The following is a 19,896-nucleotide window of genomic DNA, read 5'->3' as shown; positions in this document are numbered from 1 at the left end:
TTCCGTAGTGCTTTCACCGCTTGTAGGCGAGCCGCTACCAAAGTATTAAAATTTCCGCCCGGACAGGGACTTGAACCCTGGACCCTTAGGTTAAAAGCCTAATGCTCTACCGACGGAGCTATCCGGGCTCATGTTATCTCCACGTCACTTCCCACTATGCTACGGACACACTGCCTCATGTCGTTTACTGTTGGGCAATCATTGCATGGAGCTGTTACTAATTAAACGTCCTCTGAATGCTCTCTACGAACTCATCACGCTGGGCTCGTAACTGTCTATCGAAGAAAGCTGACACACGATGAAAATCAAATTGCAGCAGCTTTTACGTCTCATACGTTGAAGCAGAGGAGCTTCGTGTTTTGTCGACACTCACTTGCCAACTGGAAAATTCACAAGCGTCTCGAATGCAATGTTTCCCACGTGTTTGCCCATTTCACGGTTCCGTTGGAGACGCTCTTCGCGTCTTGACACAAAAACGAAACGCAGTCGGTAGGACTCGAACCTACGCTCCCAGAGGGAATCTGATTTCTAGTCAGACGCCTTAACCACTCGGCCACGACTGCCCGTCGCAGCAGCGTCTCTCTACAAGTGAAACTGCTCCTTTTAAAGCAACCTGGCGGCAGAAAACGCCATGGCCTCACTCGTTTCTGTAGTGCTTCCGTGGCCAGCACAGTAGCCGTTACGACAGTGTATTAATTTTCGCCTGGACAGGGGCTTAAACCCGGGACCTTTCGGTTGTCGGTCTAGCGCTCTGCTTGACTCAGCTATCCTGTCCCTCTGCCAAGCATGGTGGTACAGCTGCAATGTGTGCGAGTGATTTGCGTGTCGTAATTACTGGCTTGGGGCTCCAATGGCGACTTCACCGACTTCCCACTGACGCACCGCTGACGCTAGTTTTCTGTCGTCTTAAACGATGGACATACTTCCAAGCAGCTGCGAGATCTTACGAGAAGACACGCTGCACCACTGCTTTTGCCGCACTCAAATGACTCAATTGCGATACTTAAAAAGAAATGAATGCTCGCTCTGTCCAACACTTTCAAGTACATGTGCGTACTCACGAACACGGCGACTGCGCGAGGAAATGACGGCGGTGCGCTCGTGGGCCTGCGACGGATTTCTGCATTACTAGCTTCCGTGCGAGATGAACCGATAGCCATAGGAAGCAGAGCCCGCCGCGAAATTTAGTATCTTTAAACATAAATCTTCGTCTTGCTGAGAGAGGTGGCACTGGTTTGCATTGGCATTCACCCATGCATGTCACATGTGCGCGAAACTTTCTGCTCGTTTGTACGCAAAATCGCACGCAGCCGGTAGGATTCGAACCTACGCTCCCAGAGGGAATCTGATTTCGAGTCAGACGCCTTAACCACTCGGCCACGACTGCCGCTAGCACAAGATTCTCCCGACACGTGCACCTGCTGCCGTTTAGAGCACTGCAGTGCCAGGGAACGGCGTAGCTGCATTTTTTTCCGTAGTGCTTTCACCGCTTGTAGGCGAGCCGCTACCAAAGTATTAAAATTTCCGCCCGGACAGGGACTTGAACCCTGGACCCTTAGGTTAAAAGCCTAATGCTCTACCGACGGAGCTATCCGGGCTCATGTTATCTCCACGTCACTTCCCACTATGCTACGGACACACTGCCTCATGTCGTTTACTGTTGGGCAATCATTGCATGGAGCTGTTACTAATTAAACGCCCTCTGAATGCTCTCTACGAACTCATCACGCTGGGCTCGTAACTGTCTATCGAAGAAAGCTGACACACGATGAAAATCAAATTGCAGCAGCTTTTACGTCTCATACGTTGAAGCAGAGGAGCTTCGTGTTTTGTCGACACTCACTTGCCAACTGGAAAATTCACAAGCGTCTCGAATGCAATGTTTCCCACGTGTTTGCCCATTTCACGGTTCCGTTGGAGACGCTCTTCGCGTCTTGACACAAAAACGAAACGCAGTCGGTAGGACTCGAACCTACGCTCCCAGAGGGAATCTGATTTCTAGTCAGACGCCTTAACCACTCGGCCACGACTGCCCGTCGCAGCAGCGTCTCTCTACAAGTGAAACTGCTCCTTTTAAAGCAACCTGGCGGCAGAAAACGCCATGGCCTCACTCGTTTCTGTAGTGCTTCCGTGGCCAGCACAGTAGCCGTTACGACAGTGTATTAATTTTCGCCTGGACAGGGGCTTAAACCCGGGACCTTTCGGTTGTCGGTCTAGCGCTCTGCTTGACTCAGCTATCCTGTCCCTCTGCCAAGCATGGTGGTACAGCTGCAATGTGTGCGAGTGATTTGCGTGTCGTAATTACTGGCTTGGGGCTCCAATGGCGACTTCACCGACTTCCCACTGACGCACCGCTGACGCTAGTTTTCTGTCGTCTTAAACGATGGACATACTTCCAAGCAGCTGCGAGATCTTACGAGAAGACACGCTGCACCACTGCTTTTGCCGCACTCAAATGACTCAATTGCGATACTTAAAAAGAAATGAATGCTCGCTCTGTCCAACACTTTCAAGTACATGTGCGTACTCACGAACACGGCGACTGCGCGAGGAAATGACGGCGGTGCGCTCGTGGGCCTGCGACGGATTTCTGCATTACTAGCTTCCGTGCGAGATGAACCGATAGCCATAGGAAGCAGAGCCCGCCGCGAAATTTAGTATCTTTAAACATAAATCTTCGTCTTGCTGAGAGAGGTGGCACTGGTTTGCATTGGCATTCACCCATGCATGTCACATGTGCGCGAAACTTTCTGCTCGTTTGTACGCAAAATCGCACACAGCCAGTAGTATTCGAACCTACGCTCCCAGAGGGAATCTGATTTCGAGTCAGACGCCTTAACCACTCGGCCACGACTGCCACTAGCACAAGATTCTCCCGACACGTGCACCTGCTGCCGTTTAGAGCACTGCAGTGCCAGGGAACGGCGTAGCTGCATTTTTTTCCGTAGTGCTTTCACCGCTTGTAGGCGAGCCGCTACCAAAGTATTAAAATTTCCGCCCGGACAGGGACTTGAACCCTGGACCCTTAGGTTAAAAGCCTAATGCTCTACCGACTGAGCTATCCGGGCTCATGTTATCTCCGTGTCACTTCCCACTATGCTACGGACACACTGCCTCATGTCGTTTACTGTTGGGCAATCATTGCATGGAGCTGTTACTAATTAAACGTCCTCTGAATGCTCTCTACGAACTCATCACGCTGGGCTCGTAACTGTCTATCGAAGAAAGCTGACACACGATGAAAATCAAATTGCAGCAGCTTTTACGTCTCATACGTTGAAGCAGAGGAGCTTCGTGTTTTGTCGACACTCACTTGCCAACTGGAAAATTCACAAGCGTCTCGAATGCAATGTTTCCCACGTGTTTGCCCATTTCACGGTTCCGTTGGAGACGCTCTTCGCGTCTTGACACAAAAACGAAACGCAGTCGGTAGGACTCGAACCTACGCTCCCAGAGGGAATCTGATTTCTAGTCAGACGCCTTAACCACTCGGCCACGACTGCCCGTCGCAGCAGCGTCTCTCTACAAGTGAAACTGCTCCTTTTAAAGCAACCTGGCGGCAGAAAACGCCATGGCCTCACTCGTTTCTGTAGTGCTTCCGTGGCCAGCACAGTAGCCGTTACGACAGTGTATTAATTTTCGCCTGGACAGGGGCTTAAACCCGGGACCTTTCGGTTGTCGGTCTAGCGCTCTGCTTGACTCAGCTATCCTGTCCCTCTGCCAAGCATGGTGGTACAGCTGCAATGTGTGCGAGTGATTTGCGTGTCGTAATTACTGGCTTGGGGCTCCAATGGCGACTTCACCGACTTCCCACTGACGCACCGCTGACGCTAGTTTTCTGTCGTCTTAAACGATGGACATACTTCCAAGCAGCTGCGAGATCTTACGAGAAGACACGCTGCACCACTGCTTTTGCCGCACTCAAATGACTCAATTGCGATACTTAAAAAGAAATGAATGCTCGCTCTGTCCAACACTTTCAAGTACATGTGCGTACTCACGAACACGGCGACTGCGCGAGGAAATGACGGCGGTGCGCTCGTGGGCCTGCGACGGATTTCTGCATTACTAGCTTCCGTGCGAGATGAACCGATAGCCATAGGAAGCAGAGCCCGCCGCGAAATTTAGTATCTTTAAACATAAATCTTCGTCTTGCTGAGAGAGGTGGCACTGGTTTGCATTGGCATTCACCCATGCATGTCACATGTGCGCGAAACTTTCTGCTCATTTGTACGCAAAATCGCACGCAGCCGGTAGGATTCGAACCTACGCTCCCAGAGGGAATCTGATTTCGAGTCAGACGCCTTAACCACTCGGCCACGACTGCCGCTAGCACAAGATTCTCCCGACACGTGCACCTGCTGCCGTTTAGAGCACTGCAGTGCCAGGGAACGGCGTAGCTGCATTTTTTTCCGTAGTGCTTTCACCGCTTGTAGGCGAGCCGCTACCAAAGTATTAAAATTTCCGCCCGGACAGGGACTTGAACCCTGGACCCTTAGGTTAAAAGCCTAATGCTCTACCGACTGAGCTATCCGGGCTCATGTTATCTCCGTGTCACTTCCCACTATGCTACGGACACACTGCCTCATGTCGTTTACTGTTGGGCAATCATTGCATGGAGCTGTTACTAATTAAACGTCCTCTGAATGCTCTCTACGAACTCATCACGCTGGGCTCGTAACTGTCTATCGAAGAAAGCTGACACACGATGAAAATCAAATTGCAGCAGCTTTTACGTCTCATACGTTGAAGCAGAGGAGCTTCGTGTTTTGTCGACACTCACTTGCCAACTGGAAAATTCACAAGCGTCTCGAATGCAATGTTTCCCACGTGTTTGCCCATTTCACGGTTCCGTTGGAGACGCTCTTCGCGTCTTGACACAAAAACGAAACGCAGTCGGTAGGACTCGAACCTACGCTCCCAGAGGGAATCTGATTTCTAGTCAGACGCCTTAACCACTCGGCCACGACTGCCCGTCGCAGCAGCGTCTCTCTACAAGTGAAACTGCTCCTTTTAAAGCAACCTGGCGGCAGAAAACGCCATGGCCTCACTCGTTTCTGTAGTGCTTCCGTGGCCAGCACAGTAGCCGTTACGACAGTGTATTAATTTTCGCCTGGACAGGGGCTTAAACCCGGGACCTTTCGGTTGTCGGTCTAGCGCTCTGCTTGACTCAGCTATCCTGTCCCTCTGCCAAGCATGGTGGTACAGCTGCAATGTGTGCGAGTGATTTGCTTGTCGTAATTACTGGCTTGGGGCTCCAATGGCGACTTCACCGACTTCCCACTGACGCACCGCTGACGCTAGTTTTCTGTCGTCTTAAACGATGGACATACTTCCAAGCAGCTGCGAGATCTTACGAGAAGACACGCTGCACCACTGCTTTTGCCGCACTCAAATGACTCAATTGCGATACTTAAAAAGAAATGAATGCTCGCTCTGTCCAACACTTTCAAGTACATGTGCGTACTCACGAACACGGCGACTGCGCGAGGAAATGACGGCGGTGCGCTCGTGGGCCTGCGACGGATTTCTGCATTACTAGCTTCCGTGCGAGATGAACCGATAGCCATAGGAAGCAGAGCCCGCCGCGAAATTTAGTATCTTTAAACATAAATCTTCGTCTTGCTGAGAGAGGTGGCACTGGTTTGCATTGGCATTCACCCATGCATGTCACATGTGCGCGAAACTTTCTGCTCATTTGTACGCAAAATCGCACGCAGCCGGTAGGATTCGAACCTACGCTCCCAGAGGGAATCTGATTTCGAGTCAGACGCCTTAACCACTCGGCCACGACTGCCGCTAGCACAAGATTCTCCCGACACGTGCACCTGCTGCCGTTTAGAGCACTGCAGTGCCAGGGAACGGCGTAGCTGCATTTTTTTCCGTAGTGCTTTCACCGCTTGTAGGCGAGCCGCTACCAAAGTATTAAAATTTCCGCCCGGACAGGGACTTGAACCCTGGACCCTTAGGTTAAAAGCCTAATGCTCTACCGACGGAGCTATCCGGGCTCATGTTATCTCCACGTCACTTCCCACTATGCTACGGACACACTGCCTCATGTCGTTTACTGTTGGGCAATCATTGCATGGAGCTGTTACTAATTAAACGTCCTCTGAATGCTCTCTACGAACTCATCACGCTGGGCTCGTAACTGTCTATCGAAGAAAGCTGACACACGATGAAAATCAAATTGCAGCAGCTTTTACGTCTCATACGTTGAAGCAGAGGAGCTTCGTGTTTTGTCGACACTCACTTGCCAACTGGAAAATTCACAAGCGTCTCGAATGCAATGTTTCCCACGTGTTTGCCCATTTCACGGTTCCGTTGGAGACGCTCTTCGCGTCTTGACACAAAAACGAAACGCAGTCGGTAGGAATCGAACCTACGCTCCCAGAGGGAATCTGATTTCTAGTCAGACGCCTTAACCACTCGGCCACGACTGCCCGTCGCAGCAGCGTCTCTCTACAAGTGAAACTGCTCCTTTTAAAGCAACCTGGCGGCAGAAAACGCCATGGCCTCACTCGTTTCTGTAGTGCTTCCGTGGCCAGCACAGTAGCCGTTACGACAGTGTATTAATTTTCGCCTGGACAGGGGCTTAAACCCGGGACCTTTCGGTTGTCGGTCTAGCGCTCTGCTTGACTCAGCTATCCTGTCCCTCTGCCAAGCATGGTGGTACAGCTGCAATGTGTGCGAGTGATTTGCGTGTCGTAATTACTGGCTTGGGGCTCCAATGGCGACTTCACCGACTTCCCACTGACGCACCGCTGACGCTAGTTTTCTGTCGTCTTAAACGATGGACATACTTCCAAGCAGCTGCGAGATCTTACGAGAAGACACGCTGCACCACTGCTTTTGCCGCACTCAAATGACTCAATTGCGATACTTAAAAAGAAATGAATGCTCGCTCTGTCCAACACTTTCAAGTACATGTGCGTACTCACGAACACGGCGACTGCGCGAGGAAATGACGGCGGTGCGCTCGTGGGCCTGCGACGGATTTCTGCATTACTAGCTTCCGTGCGAGATGAACCGATAGCCATAGGAAGCAGAGCCCGCCGCGAAATTTAGTATCTTTAAACATAAATCTTCGTCTTGCTGAGAGAGGTGGCACTGGTTTGCATTGGCATTCACCCATGCATGTCACATGTGCGCAAAACTTTCTGCTCGTTTGTACGCAAAATCGCACGCAGCCGGTAGGATTCGAACCTACGCTCCCAGAGGGAATCTGATTTCGAGTCAGACGCCTTAACCACTCGGCCACGACTGCCGCTAGCACAAGATTCTCCCGACACGTGCACCTGCTGCCGTTTAGAGCACTGCAGTGCCAGGGAACGGCGTAGCTGCATTTTTTTCCGTAGTGCTTTCACCGCTTGTAGGCGAGCCGCTACCAAAGTATTAAAATTTCCGCCCGGACAGGGACTTGAACCCTGGACCCTTAGGTTAAAAGCCTAATGCTCTACCGACGGAGCTATCCGGGCTCATGTTATCTCCACGTCACTTCCCACTATGCTACGGACACACTGCCTCATGTCGTTTACTGTTGGGCAATCATTGCATGGAGCTGTTACTAATTAAACGTCCTCTGAATGCTCTCTACGAACTCATCACGCTGGGCTCGTAACTGTCTATCGAAGAAAGCTGACACACGATGAAAATCAAATTGCAGCAGCTTTTACGTCTCATACGTTGAAGCAGAGGAGCTTCGTGTTTTGTCGACACTCACTTGCCAACTGGAAAATTCACAAGCGTCTCGAATGCAATGTTTCCCACGTGTTTGCCCATTTCACGGTTCCGTTGGAGACGCTCTTCGCGTCTTGACACAAAAACGAAACGCAGTCGGTAGGACTCGAACCTACGCTCCCAGAGGGAATCTGATTTCTAGTCAGACGCCTTAACCACTCGGCCACGACTGCCCGTCGCAGCAGCGTCTCTCTACAAGTGAAACTGCTCCTTTTAAAGCAACCTGGCGGCAGAAAACGCCATGGCCTCACTCGTTTCTGTAGTGCTTCCGTGGCCAGCACAGTAGCCGTTACGACAGTGTATTAATTTTCGCCTGGACAGGGGCTTAAACCCGGGACCTTTCGGTTGTCGGTCTAGCGCTCTGCTTGACTCAGCTATCCTGTCCCTCTGCCAAGCATGGTGGTACAGCTGCAATGTGTGCGAGTGATTTGCGTGTCGTAATTACTGGCTTGGGGCTCCAATGGCGACTTCACCGACTTCCCACTGACGCACCGCTGACGCTAGTTTTCTGTCGTCTTAAACGATGGACATACTTCCAAGCAGCTGCGAGATCTTACGAGAAGACACGCTGCACCACTGCTTTTGCCGCACTCAAATGACTCAATTGCGATACTTAAAAAGAAATGAATGCTCGCTCTGTCCAACACTTTCAAGTACATGTGCGTACTCACGAACACGGCGACTGCGCGAGGAAATGACGGCGGTGCGCTCGTGGGCCTGCGACGGATTTCTGCATTACTAGCTTCCGTGCGAGATGAACCGATAGCCATAGGAAGCAGAGCCCGCCGCGAAATTTCGTATCTTTAAACATAAATCTTCGTCTTGCTGAGAGAGGTGGCACTGGTTTGCATTGGCATTCACCCATGCATGTCACATGTGCGCGAAACTTTCTGCTCGTTTGTACGCAAAATCGCACACAGCCAGTAGTATTCGAACCTACGCTCCCAGAGGGAATCTGATTTCGAGTCAGACGCCTTAACCACTCGGCCACGACTGCCGCTAGCACAAGATTCTCCCGACACGTGCACCTGCTGCCGTTTAGAGCACTGCAGTGCCAGGGAACGGCGTAGCTGCATTTTTTTCCGTAGTGCTTTCACCGCTTGTAGGCGAGCCGCTACCAAAGTATTAAAATTTCCGCCCGGACAGGGACTTGAACCCTGGACCCTTAGGTTAAAAGCCTAATGCTCTACCGACTGAGCTATCCGGGCTCATGTTATCTCCGTGTCACTTCCCACTATGCTACGGACACACTGCCTCATGTCGTTTACTGTTGGGCAATCATTGCATGGAGCTGTTACTAATTAAACGTCCTCTGAATGCTCTCTACGAACTCAACACGCTGGGCTCGTAACTGTCTATCGAAGAAAGCTGACACACGATGAAAATCAAATTGCAGCAGCTTTTACGTCTCATACGTTGAAGCAGAGGAGCTTCGTGTTTTGTCGACACTCACTTGCCAACTGGAAAATTCACAAGCGTCTCGAATGCAATGTTTCCCACGTGTTTGCCCATTTCACGGTTCCGTTGGAGACGCTCTTCGCGTCTTGACACAAAAACGAAACGCAGTCGGTAGGACTCGAACCTACGCTCCCAGAGGGAATCTGATTTCTAGTCAGACGCCTTAACCACTCGGCCACGACTGCCCGTCGCAGCAGCGTCTCTCTACAAGTGAAACTGCTCCTTTTAAAGCAACCTGGCGGCAGAAAACGCCATGGCCTCACTCGTTTCTGTAGTGCTTCCGTGGCCAGCACAGTAGCCGTTACGACAGTGTATTAATTTTCGCCTGGACAGGGGCTTAAACCCGGGACCTTTCGGTTGTCGGTCTAGCGCTCTGCTTGACTCAGCTATCCTGTCCCTCTGCCAAGCATGGTGGTACAGCTGCAATGTGTGCGAGTGATTTGCGTGTCGTAATTACTGGCTTGGGGCTCCAATGGCGACTTCACCGACTTCCCACTGACGCACCGCTGACGCTAGTTTTCTGTCGTCTTAAACGATGGACATACTTCCAAGCAGCTGCGAGATCTTACGAGAAGACACGCTGCACCACTGCTTTTGCCGCACTCAAATGACTCAATTGCGATACTTAAAAAGAAATGAATGCTCGCTCTGTCCAACACTTTCAAGTACATGTGCGTACTCACGAACACGGCGACTGCGCGAGGAAATGACGGCGGTGCGCTCGTGGGCCTGCGACGGATTTCTGCATTACTAGCTTCCGTGCGAGATGAACCGATAGCCATAGGAAGCAGAGCCCGCCGCGAAATTTAGTATCTTTAAACATAAATCTTCGTCTTGCTGAGAGAGGTGGCACTGGTTTGCATTGGCATTCACCCATGCATGTCACATGTGCGCGAAACTTTCTGCTCGTTTGTACGCAAAATCGCACGCAGCCGGTAGGATTCGAACCTACGCTCCCAGAGGGAATCTGATTTCGAGTCAGACGCCTTAACCACTCGGCCACGACTGCCGCTAGCACAAGATTCTCCCGACACGTGCACCTGCTGCCGTTTAGAGCACTGCAGTGCCAGGGAACGGCGTAGCTGCATTTTTTTCCGTAGTGCTTTCACCGCTTGTAGGCGAGCCGCTACCAAAGTATTAAAATTTCCGCCCGGACAGGGACTTGAACCCTGGACCCTTAGGTTAAAAGCCTAATGCTCTACCGACGGAGCTATCCGGGCTCATGTTATCTCCACGTCACTTCCCACTATGCTACGGACACACTGCCTCATGTCGTTTACTGTTGGGCAATCATTGCATGGAGCTGTTACTAATTAAACGTCCTCTGAATGCTCTCTACGAACTCATCACGCTGGGCTCGTAACTGTCTATCGAAGAAAGCTGACACACGATGAAAATCAAATTGCAGCAGCTTTTACGTCTCATACGTTGAAGCAGAGGAGCTTCGTGTTTTGTCGACACTCACTTGCCAACTGGAAAATTCACAAGCGTCTCGAATGCAATGTTTCCCACGTGTTTGCCCATTTCACGGTTCCGTTGGAGACGCTCTTCGCGTCTTGACACAAAAACGAAACGCAGTCGGTAGGACTCGAACCTACGCTCCCAGAGGGAATCTGATTTCTAGTCAGACGCCTTAACCACTCGGCCACGACTGCCCGTCGCAGCAGCGTCTCTCTACAAGTGAAACTGCTCCTTTTAAAGCAACCTGGCGGCAGAAAACGCCATGGCCTCACTCGTTTCTGTAGTGCTTCCGTGGCCAGCACAGTAGCCGTTACGACAGTGTATTAATTTTCGCCTGGACAGGGGCTTAAACCCGGGACCTTTCGGTTGTCGGTCTAGCGCTCTGCTTGACTCAGCTATCCTGTCCCTCTGCCAAGCATGGTGGTACAGCTGCAATGTGTGCGAGTGATTTGCGTGTCGTAATTACTGGCTTGGGGCTCCAATGGCGACTTCACCGACTTCCCACTGACGCACCGCTGACGCTAGTTTTCTGTCGTCTTAAACGATGGACATACTTCCAAGCAGCTGCGAGATCTTACGAGAAGACACGCTGCACCACTGCTTTTGCCGCACTCAAATGACTCAATTGCGATACTTAAAAAGAAATGAATGCTCGCTCTGTCCAACACTTTCAAGTACATGTGCGTACTCACGAACACGGCGACTGCGCGAGGAAATGACGGCGGTGCGCTCGTGGGCCTGCGACGGATTTCTGCATTACTAGCTTCCGTGCGAGATGAACCGATAGCCATAGGAAGCAGAGCCCGCCGCGAAATTTAGTATCTTTAAACATAAATCTTCGTCTTGCTGAGAGAGGTGGCACTGGTTTGCATTGGCATTCACCCATGCATGTCACATGTGCGCGAAACTTTCTGCTCGTTTGTACGCAAAATCGCACACAGCCGGTAGTATTCGAACCTACGCTCCCAGAGGGAATCTGATTTCGAGTCAGACGCCTTAACCACTCGGCCACGACTGCCGCTAGCACAAGATTCTCCCGACACGTGCACCTGCTGCCGTTTTTTTTTTTTTTTTTATTTTTTTTTTTATTTTATGGCAGCATGAGGCAGGCGGAGGCAAAGCGGGCAGGGGTCAAAATCTCGAGGCCTGGCCGCGATGTCTCCACCCAGTCCTGTTGCTGAGGCGTGTCTTTATCATAGTTTTGAATAAGAAATTTTACATCTTGTGGATACGTAGATATATGCTGTTTTGCCTTCGAAATCCTGAACCAAAAGATGCTTCATTTGAAACAAAAAATTTATGTCATGCCGAGGCATTAGAGATTGAAGGTTATAGCTTTAGTGCTTTTTTTTTTTTTTTTTTTTTTTTTTTTTTTTTTTTTTTTTTTTTTTCCTCATCCACTGCTTCTCGGCAACCTAGCATACTTCTTTGTAATATATAATAAAGTTGTAGGAAGTAGTGGACCCTGAACCTGTATATTATTTTTTTTTAATTTCTGTTTAGTTTTTTTATTGTTATTATTATTATTTTTGTTTGTTTGTTATTTTTTTATTGTAAAAGAAAAATCTTCATGGAATGTGAAGAAGGAATTTTATGTTAAGGCACTAATTCCATAGCCTCCTTTCCTTCTTGAGATTAATAATAATAATAAAAAAGTATGTTCCCTTCCATGGAAACAAATGAGACTTCCTTCTCAGTCATAAAATGAATGTATAAGAAAACAATTTATCTTTAACCCTGCGATACTGGCTTTCGGCTTCGGCTTCTTCTGTGCAATAAACAAAATAGCCTTCTTTGCCAGCAGAGGATAAGTGATTGTAATATGAAACTGTAAAATTGTACTTCTCCCCAATTGTTTTTGTTTAAGCGTCGTTTCGCTTAAATAAACGATTTTTGTTTATCTCGTTGGCTTGTCAACCAATGCCCAGTCGCTCGAATACAATTTTAAGCATATTGCCGTAGTTTTTCTTGTGGTCTTTATATTTCAGGGCGGTATAAAAAGCACACTTCAAGTACATGTAAAAATCAGTGGAATTGTCATTTCCCAGGTGATTAATTACGTAATTCACATAGTGTCCCATTAACCAATGGACCGAGTTGTTTTTTGCTGCTGGAAAATAGCAAGTCTGAGGCCTGAGGAATGTAACAGGGGGAAAATTTTCCACCGAAGATCTCGTAAGAAAAGCCAGTTGTTCCCTAATCCAATTACAGAGTTGTAGATTGCCACCGCACGTGAATCTGTGCACTAACGTGTCGATCAATTTACATTTGAGACATAGGTTCGTGTCGCTAACGCCGATTGCATGTAACCTTTCATTGGTGCTTACGGTCTCATTCACTGTTTTATACCACGCTGACTTGACGTCCGATGGTAGACCACGCATATTAATATTTTTCCATATGGCGTCCCAATCAGTGTGTGGGTATTTACTTTCCAATTTGTTTCTCCCCTCCATTTTCTTTCGATGGCACAGAATATCGCGGGCCGTGATCCGTCGTGAGTTGATGATGACACCGCCGAGATAGCTGAATTCCACAAAATATACACGAACGTACTGGAGCCGGTTATTTATTGTTTGCACATTCACCGGCGCCTGTAAACTGGCAGGCCTGACAACTTCAAATAATTTAGTTGTAATGCTATCAGCGTGGTCGCTAAGGATAGTGGCGGTCCTGTTTATAAAAAGCGCAGACGCCTTATTTCTGTTGTCAACTAACCCCAAACCTCCATTCCTGGGATCTAAGGTCGCAGTTCTTGCGTCGACTCTGAATATATCCCCTCTCCAAAGATAGCTGGCAATGGTAGACATTATCTTTTTTCCAATCATTTTCGGTAGTGGGAAGATCTGTGCTATAAAGTAACTCCTGGAGAGAATGCAGTGGTTAATGAAAATCACCCTCTGAACTTGGTTCATGTTACGGTGGAGGTTTTCTCTTGTTGTTCCAAGAAGTTGTCCCGACGTATTTCTCCAATTGATAGCTGCCATTTTTAACGGACAAGGTGTCAGTGTTATTCCTAGTGCTTTGCATTGGGTGACCATTGTGGCCCAGGCTAAGGTGGTATGTTGAAAACCCCGCAGGTTTAGGAGTTTGCTTTTGTTTGCGTTGACACCTGCTCCGGAGACTCTACAGTACTTTTTAATTAACGTTTCCAATTTCAAAATGTCGTCGGGATTTCGCAGGACGACTCCGACATCATCGGCATAGGCGTTTATGACTGTTCGGTGACCAGATAATGTGATGCCAGTTAGAGTGGCATGAACACTGCGGAGGAAAGGTTCTAATGAAAGCACGAATAGGAACATGGAGAGGGGGCTTCCTTGAGGAACGCCGCGCCTGATCTGAATATGCTTTGTCCTCTGGCAGTTAACTGATATACAAGCGCTGATGCCTGTTGCAACATTTCTGATCACACTTACGACTCGCTCATTAAAACCTATTTTGTTCAGTGTGGCACTAAGGAATCTATGATCCACACGATCAAATGCTTTCTGGAAGTCAATAAACATGATAGCACATTTTATGGTGGTCACAGCAGTGATTGCAATTATATCTCTATATTCAGCTATGCTTTTGAAAATGCTCTTGGTAGGCACACAGGACTGGTATGGACTTACTATCTTTTTGGCCAACTGTGAGAGTCTGTTGTTTAAAATTCTGCCGATGATTTTATAATCGGAGTTTAACAGGGAGATAGGACGAAAGTTGTTGAGGTTTCTTTTTGCAGCATTTTTTGGGATTAGTACTATTGTGCTCTCTTTAAAAACAGCAGGTAAATGCTTTCCCTGAAGCACCTCGTTCGTCATTCGGGTAAACATGTCACCAATCAGTGGCCAGTATCGTTTATAAAATTCAACAGGCAAACCATCCGGTCCCGGCGATTTCCTCAGAGGAGATTTGCAGATGATTCTGTGGATATCTTCGTTAGTACACTCAACGAGAAGGTCTTCGTTTTCCTCGTCCGAGACCTGTGGAGCTATGTAACTAAGGAACTCATCGAAGGACTCTTCACATACCGGGTTGGCAGTGTATAGGTCTTCGTAATATTTGTGCACTGCATTGACGATGTCTCTCTGAGTCGTGAGTGTCTCGCCAGTTTCAGACTGAAGTCCATCAATGAAGGTGCGTCTCCTGTTTCTTTCGTGCTTCAGTAGATGGTACAAGGAAGCATGTTCATCCTCCACGACTGTCTTAGCCTTGGATTTTAATTTCAGACCCTCCATCTGCTGTCTTTTAAGACTGAGCAATTTGGCCTTAGTTTGCTTGATATCTGCCAGACGGACGTTGGAAGTGTTCGCCTGCTCATATAAATTTCGCAGCATGGTATAATAAAATTCTATGGAATTTTTCAAGTCTTTCGATCGTTGTACACTATACTGGATGAGAACTTTTCTCAGTTTAGGCTTTGCCCTGTTGCACCACCAGTCTAGTACTGAGACGTGTCTATCTGCAGAGCGGAGGCACAATGCCCACGCTTCTGTCAAACTTTCTTCTAATCCGTCGTCCTGCATCAGTGACGTATTAAGGTGCCATGAACTTCTAAAACGGCGAGTGGGTTGCGCAGTAAGGTTGATGGAAGCTAGCACGGAGCTATGATCAGAAAAGTAAACTGGAATCGTCTCTGCTTTAATGAAGGAGCTAACTAGACTTTGCGATATGTAGAGTCTGTCGATCCTGCTACGTGAGTGAGGACCTAGGAATGTAAATGCCACAAATGTGGGATACATTATTTCCCAAGCATCTTTAAGCTGTAAAACAGTGACGAAACGCTTCAGTTCAATGCAGTTATTAAAATTCGGAACCTGGTCTTTCTTATTTATCACACAATTAAAATCACCGCCTATTATAAGATCTTTTGGGTTTTTCCGTAATAAATAAATGATTTCTTCTTTATAGAACTGTGCTCTTTCCATTCTATTGGATGTGCCAGAAGGGGCATACAGATTGATAAGGGTAGAACCAAAGACTTTTATACCTATCGCTCTGCCGGAGTCCAACCTCTCGATATCCGAGACAGGAATCCCCTCCCTGACTAAAATTGCTGTACCGACGTTGGTGTCAAGTGAGACATTTAAAATCGCCAAATATCCAGGCACTGTAAGATTAGTCAGCACTACTTCCTGTAGGAAAGCAATGTCCGTCCCTGACTCATATAAATAATCCTTGAGCGCTGTAACTTTAGTCACGGATGTAATCCTGTTAATATTGATAGTCGTAATTGTATATGCCTGGGACATTTAGTTTGCATAAAAAGTAAATAAGTGATTAAAAAGATAACAAAATATTAATAAAAAAAAAGAGATGTGCAGCTTCTAGAAGGGAGAAACGACTCCGCTTAAACAAACATCTAAAAGAATAGTCAGTATTTGAAGCTCGGTAAACACTTCATCTGGTTCCTCTGAAATATGACTAAGACAGTAGTACAATTAGAAATGAAACTGGTTCAACAAAATCCTTTTTTTTTCATCTTACAGCCTCATTTTGGTACAGGATTCCGAACATCTCGGGTTTTAGTTTTACCGAGGGGCTTTGCATCACTAATGTCACTTGAAGGTACCTCCTTAGGTCTTTCCGTGATGATTTCATACAAGACGTTCTTGGCCGTCGCTTCCTCTTGTGCTGGTTGTTGTTTGCTTTGGTTACGGGAAGCTTTGAGATTAGGATGCGGTTTGAGTCGGCGTCTTCGGACATCTTGGTTCAACGCGCCGTCATTCGGATTGTCTATCTTTACCACCGTTGTGACCGAAGCTGCCTCAACAGCGTCCTTTTTACGAGTGCCATTTCCTTGTTCTTCCGTCACTAGCTCCAGAGCACTGACTGAGTCGGCGGTTTGTGGGTCTGTAAGTTCTTGAGTTGGGTTCCGCTCCGTCACCTCTTGTGCTTCGGAGTGCGCCTCTTCCGTCTCCGCGACAATCGTTACTGCGTCCCCTCCGTGGACCGTTTGTACCTGTTCAGCCGCCGACAGCGGCCGGGTTGCCTCAGCGGCTGTCGTCACGTCAATACATGTACTGTTTGTTTCCTCGAGCACATCCGCATTACACTGCTTCTGCTTGCGGGTGGAAGGCGAATTACGGGCGGACTCGCCGTCCGAGCCGTCATCGGTCGTTTCCAACGGTCGCTTCTTATTCTGGAGATCGCAATCGGGAACAGAAGGGTGTGATGTAATGACGCTCAGGGGAGGGAACTCCGTAGTAGTTATGGCGGGCACTGCAGAAGTACATGCACCACTGTCGTTAACCGAAAGAAGGGAAGTGCTATTTGGTAAGACATCGCTGAGGGTCAGTTTTTGACGCTGTGTTAGATTGTTCCGAAGAACAAAAACACGGCGCGGACAATCTTGTCGGAAATGACCTGTCTCATTGCAAATATTGCACGTGCGCTCCTGACCAGAATACACAACATGTGCTTTATGGCCTGCAACGGATATATGGGACGGAATGTTGGCTTTCACCTCCATTTCAACGGATCTAATGCCATTAAAACACTGTATCTTGTATAGCTTCGACCATCTTTCGTTATAGATAGATTTAACTTCGCCATATTTAGATAGAGCGTCCTTGATCAACTGATTATCAATTTCAATTGGAACATTCAAAATCCTGACATTGGTGTACATGATATCAGCTTTTCGTACAGAGACATTACTTTTTGAACCGTCTCGATGAACAAATTCGACGGAATTACCCCATTTTGCAAGCAACTTATCGACTGTCACTGAGTTCAGAAATTTAACAAAAACACAGTATTTTTCAGCATCTAATTGCGTGGTATGAACAGAGTCAGAAGTTATACCGATTACCTCAGTCAGCCAATCGTGGATTTCCAGCGCAGTGGGTTGGACCGGCCGTGTTTCTTTCTCGAACGAGAAGACTAAAGTATTCTTCCTGACGGTGTCAGACATGGTCGTCGGTTCCGACGAAATTCCGGCAACAACCGAAATTGCGGCGAAGCACGAGACGTGGAACGGACGAAAGCACTATAAAAACACTTATCAGAGACACCACTCAAAAAATAACAGCGAAAATGTACAGCTAACTTCACGTAAACACCAAACACCGGCGATAGCGCTAACGTACGCGGAGTAAACAACAAGCACGTCCGACCGCGGCGACGGCTAAAGCCAGAATATAGCAGCCGGTAGGATTCGAACCTACGCTCCCAGAGGGAATCTGATTTCGAGTCAGACGCCTTAACCACTCGGCCACGACTGCCGCTAGCACAAGATTCTCCCGACACGTGCACCTGCTGCCGTTTAGAGCACTGCAGTGCCAGGGAACGGCGTAGCTGCATTTTTTTCCGTAGTGCTTTCACCGCTTGTAGGCGAGCCGCTACCAAAGTATTAAAATTTCCACCCGGACAGGGACTTGAACCCTGGACCCTTAGGTTAAAAGCCTAATGCTCTACCGACGGAGCTATCCGGGCTCATGTTATCTCCACGTCACTTCCCACTATGCTACGGACACACTGCCTCATGTCGTTTACTGTTGGGCAATCATTGCATGGAGCTGTTACTAATTAAACGTCCTCTGAATGCTCTCTACGAACTCATCACGCTGGGCTCGTAACTGTCTATCGAAGAAAGCTGACACACGATGAAAATCAAATTGCAGCAGCTTTTACGTCTCATACGTTGAAGCAGAGGAGCTTCGTGTTTTGTCGACACTCACTTGCCAACTGGAAAATTCACAAGCGTCTCGAATGCAATGTTTCCCACGTGTTTGCCCATTTCACGGTTCCGTTGGAGACGCTCTTCGCGTCTTGACACAAAAACGAAACGCAGTCGGTAGGACTCGAACCTACGCTCCCAGAGGGAATCTGATTTCTAGTCAGACGCCTTAACCACTCGGCCACGACTGCCCGTCGCAGCAGCGTCTCTCTACAAGTGAAACTGCTCCTTTTAAAGCAACCTGGCGGCAGAAAACGCCATGGCCTCACTCGTTTCTGTAGTGCTTCCGTGGCCAGCACAGTAGCCGTTACGACAGTGTATTAATTTTCGCCTGGACAGGGGCTTAAACCCGGGACCTTTCGGTTGTCGGTCTAGCGCTCTGCTTGACTCAGCTATCCTGTCCCTCTGCCAAGCATGGTGGTACAGCTGCAATGTGTGCGAGTGATTTGCGTGTCGTAATTACTGGCTTGGGGCTCCAATGGCGACTTCACCGACTTCCCACTGACGCACCGCTGACGCTAGTTTTCTGTCGTCTTAAACGATGGACATACTTCCAAGCAGCTGCGAGATCTTACGAGAAGACACGCTGCACCACTGCTTTTGCCGCACTCAAATGACTCAATTGCGATACTTAAAAAGAAATGAATGCTCGCTCTGTCCAACACTTTCAAGTACATGTGCGTACTCACGAACACGGCGACTGCGCGAGGAAATGACGGCGGTGCGCTCGTGGGCCTGCGACGGATTTCTGCATTACTAGCTTCCGTGCGAGATGAACCGATAGCCATAGGAAGCAGAGCCCGCCGCGAAATTTAGTATCTTTAAACATAAATCTTCGTCTTGCTGAGAGAGGTGGCACTGGTTTGCATTGGCATTCACCCATGCATGTCACATGTGCGCGAAACTTTCTGCTCGTTTGTACGCAAAATCGCACACAGCCGGTAGGATTCGAACCTACGCTCCCAGAGGGAATCTGATTTCGAGTCAGACGCCTTAACCACTCGGCCACGACTGCCGCTAGCACAAGATTCTCCCGACACGTGCACCTGCTGCCGTTTAGAGCACTGCAGTGCCAGGGAACGGCGTAGCTGCATTTTTTTCCGTAGTGCTTTCACCGCTTGTAGGCGAGCCGCTACCAAAGTATTAAAATTTCCGCCCGGACAGGGACTTGAACCCTGGACCCTTAGGTTAAAAGCCTAATGCTCTACCGACGGAGCTATCCGGGCTCATGTTATCTCCACGTCACTTCCCACTATGCTACGGACACACTGCCTCATGTCGTTTACTGTTGGGCAATCATTGCATGGAGCTGTTACTAATTAAACGTCCTCTGAATGCTCTCTACGAACTCATCACGCTGGGCTCGGAACTGTCTATCGAAGAAAGCTGACACACGATGAAAATCAAATTGCAGCAGCTTTTACGTCTCATACGTTGAAGCAGAGGAGCTTCGTGTTTTGTCGACACTCACTTGCCAACTGGAAAATTCACAAGCGTCTCGAATGCAATGTTTCCCACGTGTTTGCCCATTTCACGGTTCCGTTGGAGACGCTCTTCGCGTCTTGACACAA

General features: G+C 48.5%; 29 non-coding genes across 29 annotated transcripts; all 29 read right to left on the bottom strand.

Moving 5' to 3' along the window:
• Nucleotides 1-55: 55 nt before the first annotated feature.
• On the bottom strand, nucleotides 56-128 carry Trnak-uuu (transfer RNA lysine (anticodon UUU)). The gene has a single exon. It is a non-coding gene; the product is annotated as a tRNA-Lys (tRNA).
• Nucleotides 129-481: 353 nt separating this feature from the next.
• Trnas-aga (transfer RNA serine (anticodon AGA)) lies at nucleotides 482-563 on the bottom strand. The gene has a single exon. It is a non-coding gene; the product is annotated as a tRNA-Ser (tRNA).
• A 742-nt stretch (nucleotides 564-1,305) lies between these two features.
• Trnas-cga (transfer RNA serine (anticodon CGA)) lies at nucleotides 1,306-1,387 on the bottom strand. The gene has a single exon. It is a non-coding gene; the product is annotated as a tRNA-Ser (tRNA).
• Nucleotides 1,388-1,525: 138 nt separating this feature from the next.
• Trnak-uuu (transfer RNA lysine (anticodon UUU)) lies at nucleotides 1,526-1,598 on the bottom strand. The gene has a single exon. It is a non-coding gene; the product is annotated as a tRNA-Lys (tRNA).
• Nucleotides 1,599-1,951: 353 nt separating this feature from the next.
• Nucleotides 1,952-2,033, bottom strand: Trnas-aga (transfer RNA serine (anticodon AGA)). The gene has a single exon. It is a non-coding gene; the product is annotated as a tRNA-Ser (tRNA).
• Nucleotides 2,034-2,775: 742 nt separating this feature from the next.
• Trnas-cga (transfer RNA serine (anticodon CGA)) lies at nucleotides 2,776-2,857 on the bottom strand. Its single transcript has one exon. It is a non-coding gene; the product is annotated as a tRNA-Ser (tRNA).
• A 138-nt stretch (nucleotides 2,858-2,995) lies between these two features.
• Trnak-uuu (transfer RNA lysine (anticodon UUU)) lies at nucleotides 2,996-3,068 on the bottom strand. The gene has a single exon. It is a non-coding gene; the product is annotated as a tRNA-Lys (tRNA).
• Nucleotides 3,069-3,421: 353 nt separating this feature from the next.
• On the bottom strand, nucleotides 3,422-3,503 carry Trnas-aga (transfer RNA serine (anticodon AGA)). The gene has a single exon. It is a non-coding gene; the product is annotated as a tRNA-Ser (tRNA).
• Nucleotides 3,504-4,245: 742 nt separating this feature from the next.
• Trnas-cga (transfer RNA serine (anticodon CGA)) lies at nucleotides 4,246-4,327 on the bottom strand. The gene has a single exon. It is a non-coding gene; the product is annotated as a tRNA-Ser (tRNA).
• A 138-nt stretch (nucleotides 4,328-4,465) lies between these two features.
• On the bottom strand, nucleotides 4,466-4,538 carry Trnak-uuu (transfer RNA lysine (anticodon UUU)). Its single transcript has one exon. It is a non-coding gene; the product is annotated as a tRNA-Lys (tRNA).
• Nucleotides 4,539-4,891: 353 nt separating this feature from the next.
• Nucleotides 4,892-4,973, bottom strand: Trnas-aga (transfer RNA serine (anticodon AGA)). The gene has a single exon. It is a non-coding gene; the product is annotated as a tRNA-Ser (tRNA).
• A 742-nt stretch (nucleotides 4,974-5,715) lies between these two features.
• Trnas-cga (transfer RNA serine (anticodon CGA)) lies at nucleotides 5,716-5,797 on the bottom strand. Its single transcript has one exon. It is a non-coding gene; the product is annotated as a tRNA-Ser (tRNA).
• A 138-nt stretch (nucleotides 5,798-5,935) lies between these two features.
• Nucleotides 5,936-6,008, bottom strand: Trnak-uuu (transfer RNA lysine (anticodon UUU)). Its single transcript has one exon. It is a non-coding gene; the product is annotated as a tRNA-Lys (tRNA).
• Nucleotides 6,009-6,361: 353 nt separating this feature from the next.
• Nucleotides 6,362-6,443, bottom strand: Trnas-aga (transfer RNA serine (anticodon AGA)). Its single transcript has one exon. It is a non-coding gene; the product is annotated as a tRNA-Ser (tRNA).
• Nucleotides 6,444-7,185: 742 nt separating this feature from the next.
• Nucleotides 7,186-7,267, bottom strand: Trnas-cga (transfer RNA serine (anticodon CGA)). Its single transcript has one exon. It is a non-coding gene; the product is annotated as a tRNA-Ser (tRNA).
• Nucleotides 7,268-7,405: 138 nt separating this feature from the next.
• On the bottom strand, nucleotides 7,406-7,478 carry Trnak-uuu (transfer RNA lysine (anticodon UUU)). The gene has a single exon. It is a non-coding gene; the product is annotated as a tRNA-Lys (tRNA).
• A 353-nt stretch (nucleotides 7,479-7,831) lies between these two features.
• On the bottom strand, nucleotides 7,832-7,913 carry Trnas-aga (transfer RNA serine (anticodon AGA)). Its single transcript has one exon. It is a non-coding gene; the product is annotated as a tRNA-Ser (tRNA).
• A 742-nt stretch (nucleotides 7,914-8,655) lies between these two features.
• Nucleotides 8,656-8,737, bottom strand: Trnas-cga (transfer RNA serine (anticodon CGA)). Its single transcript has one exon. It is a non-coding gene; the product is annotated as a tRNA-Ser (tRNA).
• A 138-nt stretch (nucleotides 8,738-8,875) lies between these two features.
• Trnak-uuu (transfer RNA lysine (anticodon UUU)) lies at nucleotides 8,876-8,948 on the bottom strand. The gene has a single exon. It is a non-coding gene; the product is annotated as a tRNA-Lys (tRNA).
• A 353-nt stretch (nucleotides 8,949-9,301) lies between these two features.
• On the bottom strand, nucleotides 9,302-9,383 carry Trnas-aga (transfer RNA serine (anticodon AGA)). Its single transcript has one exon. It is a non-coding gene; the product is annotated as a tRNA-Ser (tRNA).
• Nucleotides 9,384-10,125: 742 nt separating this feature from the next.
• Trnas-cga (transfer RNA serine (anticodon CGA)) lies at nucleotides 10,126-10,207 on the bottom strand. The gene has a single exon. It is a non-coding gene; the product is annotated as a tRNA-Ser (tRNA).
• Nucleotides 10,208-10,345: 138 nt separating this feature from the next.
• Trnak-uuu (transfer RNA lysine (anticodon UUU)) lies at nucleotides 10,346-10,418 on the bottom strand. The gene has a single exon. It is a non-coding gene; the product is annotated as a tRNA-Lys (tRNA).
• Nucleotides 10,419-10,771: 353 nt separating this feature from the next.
• On the bottom strand, nucleotides 10,772-10,853 carry Trnas-aga (transfer RNA serine (anticodon AGA)). Its single transcript has one exon. It is a non-coding gene; the product is annotated as a tRNA-Ser (tRNA).
• Nucleotides 10,854-11,595: 742 nt separating this feature from the next.
• On the bottom strand, nucleotides 11,596-11,677 carry Trnas-cga (transfer RNA serine (anticodon CGA)). The gene has a single exon. It is a non-coding gene; the product is annotated as a tRNA-Ser (tRNA).
• A 6,111-nt stretch (nucleotides 11,678-17,788) lies between these two features.
• Trnas-cga (transfer RNA serine (anticodon CGA)) lies at nucleotides 17,789-17,870 on the bottom strand. The gene has a single exon. It is a non-coding gene; the product is annotated as a tRNA-Ser (tRNA).
• A 138-nt stretch (nucleotides 17,871-18,008) lies between these two features.
• Nucleotides 18,009-18,081, bottom strand: Trnak-uuu (transfer RNA lysine (anticodon UUU)). Its single transcript has one exon. It is a non-coding gene; the product is annotated as a tRNA-Lys (tRNA).
• Nucleotides 18,082-18,434: 353 nt separating this feature from the next.
• Trnas-aga (transfer RNA serine (anticodon AGA)) lies at nucleotides 18,435-18,516 on the bottom strand. Its single transcript has one exon. It is a non-coding gene; the product is annotated as a tRNA-Ser (tRNA).
• Nucleotides 18,517-19,258: 742 nt separating this feature from the next.
• Trnas-cga (transfer RNA serine (anticodon CGA)) lies at nucleotides 19,259-19,340 on the bottom strand. The gene has a single exon. It is a non-coding gene; the product is annotated as a tRNA-Ser (tRNA).
• Nucleotides 19,341-19,478: 138 nt separating this feature from the next.
• Nucleotides 19,479-19,551, bottom strand: Trnak-uuu (transfer RNA lysine (anticodon UUU)). Its single transcript has one exon. It is a non-coding gene; the product is annotated as a tRNA-Lys (tRNA).
• Between the last annotated feature and the right edge of the window lie 345 nt (nucleotides 19,552-19,896).

The sequence above is a fragment of the Schistocerca gregaria genome, chromosome 3 (assembly GCF_023897955.1).
Source record: "Schistocerca gregaria isolate iqSchGreg1 chromosome 3, iqSchGreg1.2, whole genome shotgun sequence".
Taxonomy (NCBI): domain Eukaryota; kingdom Metazoa; phylum Arthropoda; class Insecta; order Orthoptera; family Acrididae; genus Schistocerca; species Schistocerca gregaria.
Note: the sequence above shows the minus strand (reverse complement) of the source record. Positions and strands in the feature narration are given on the sequence as shown.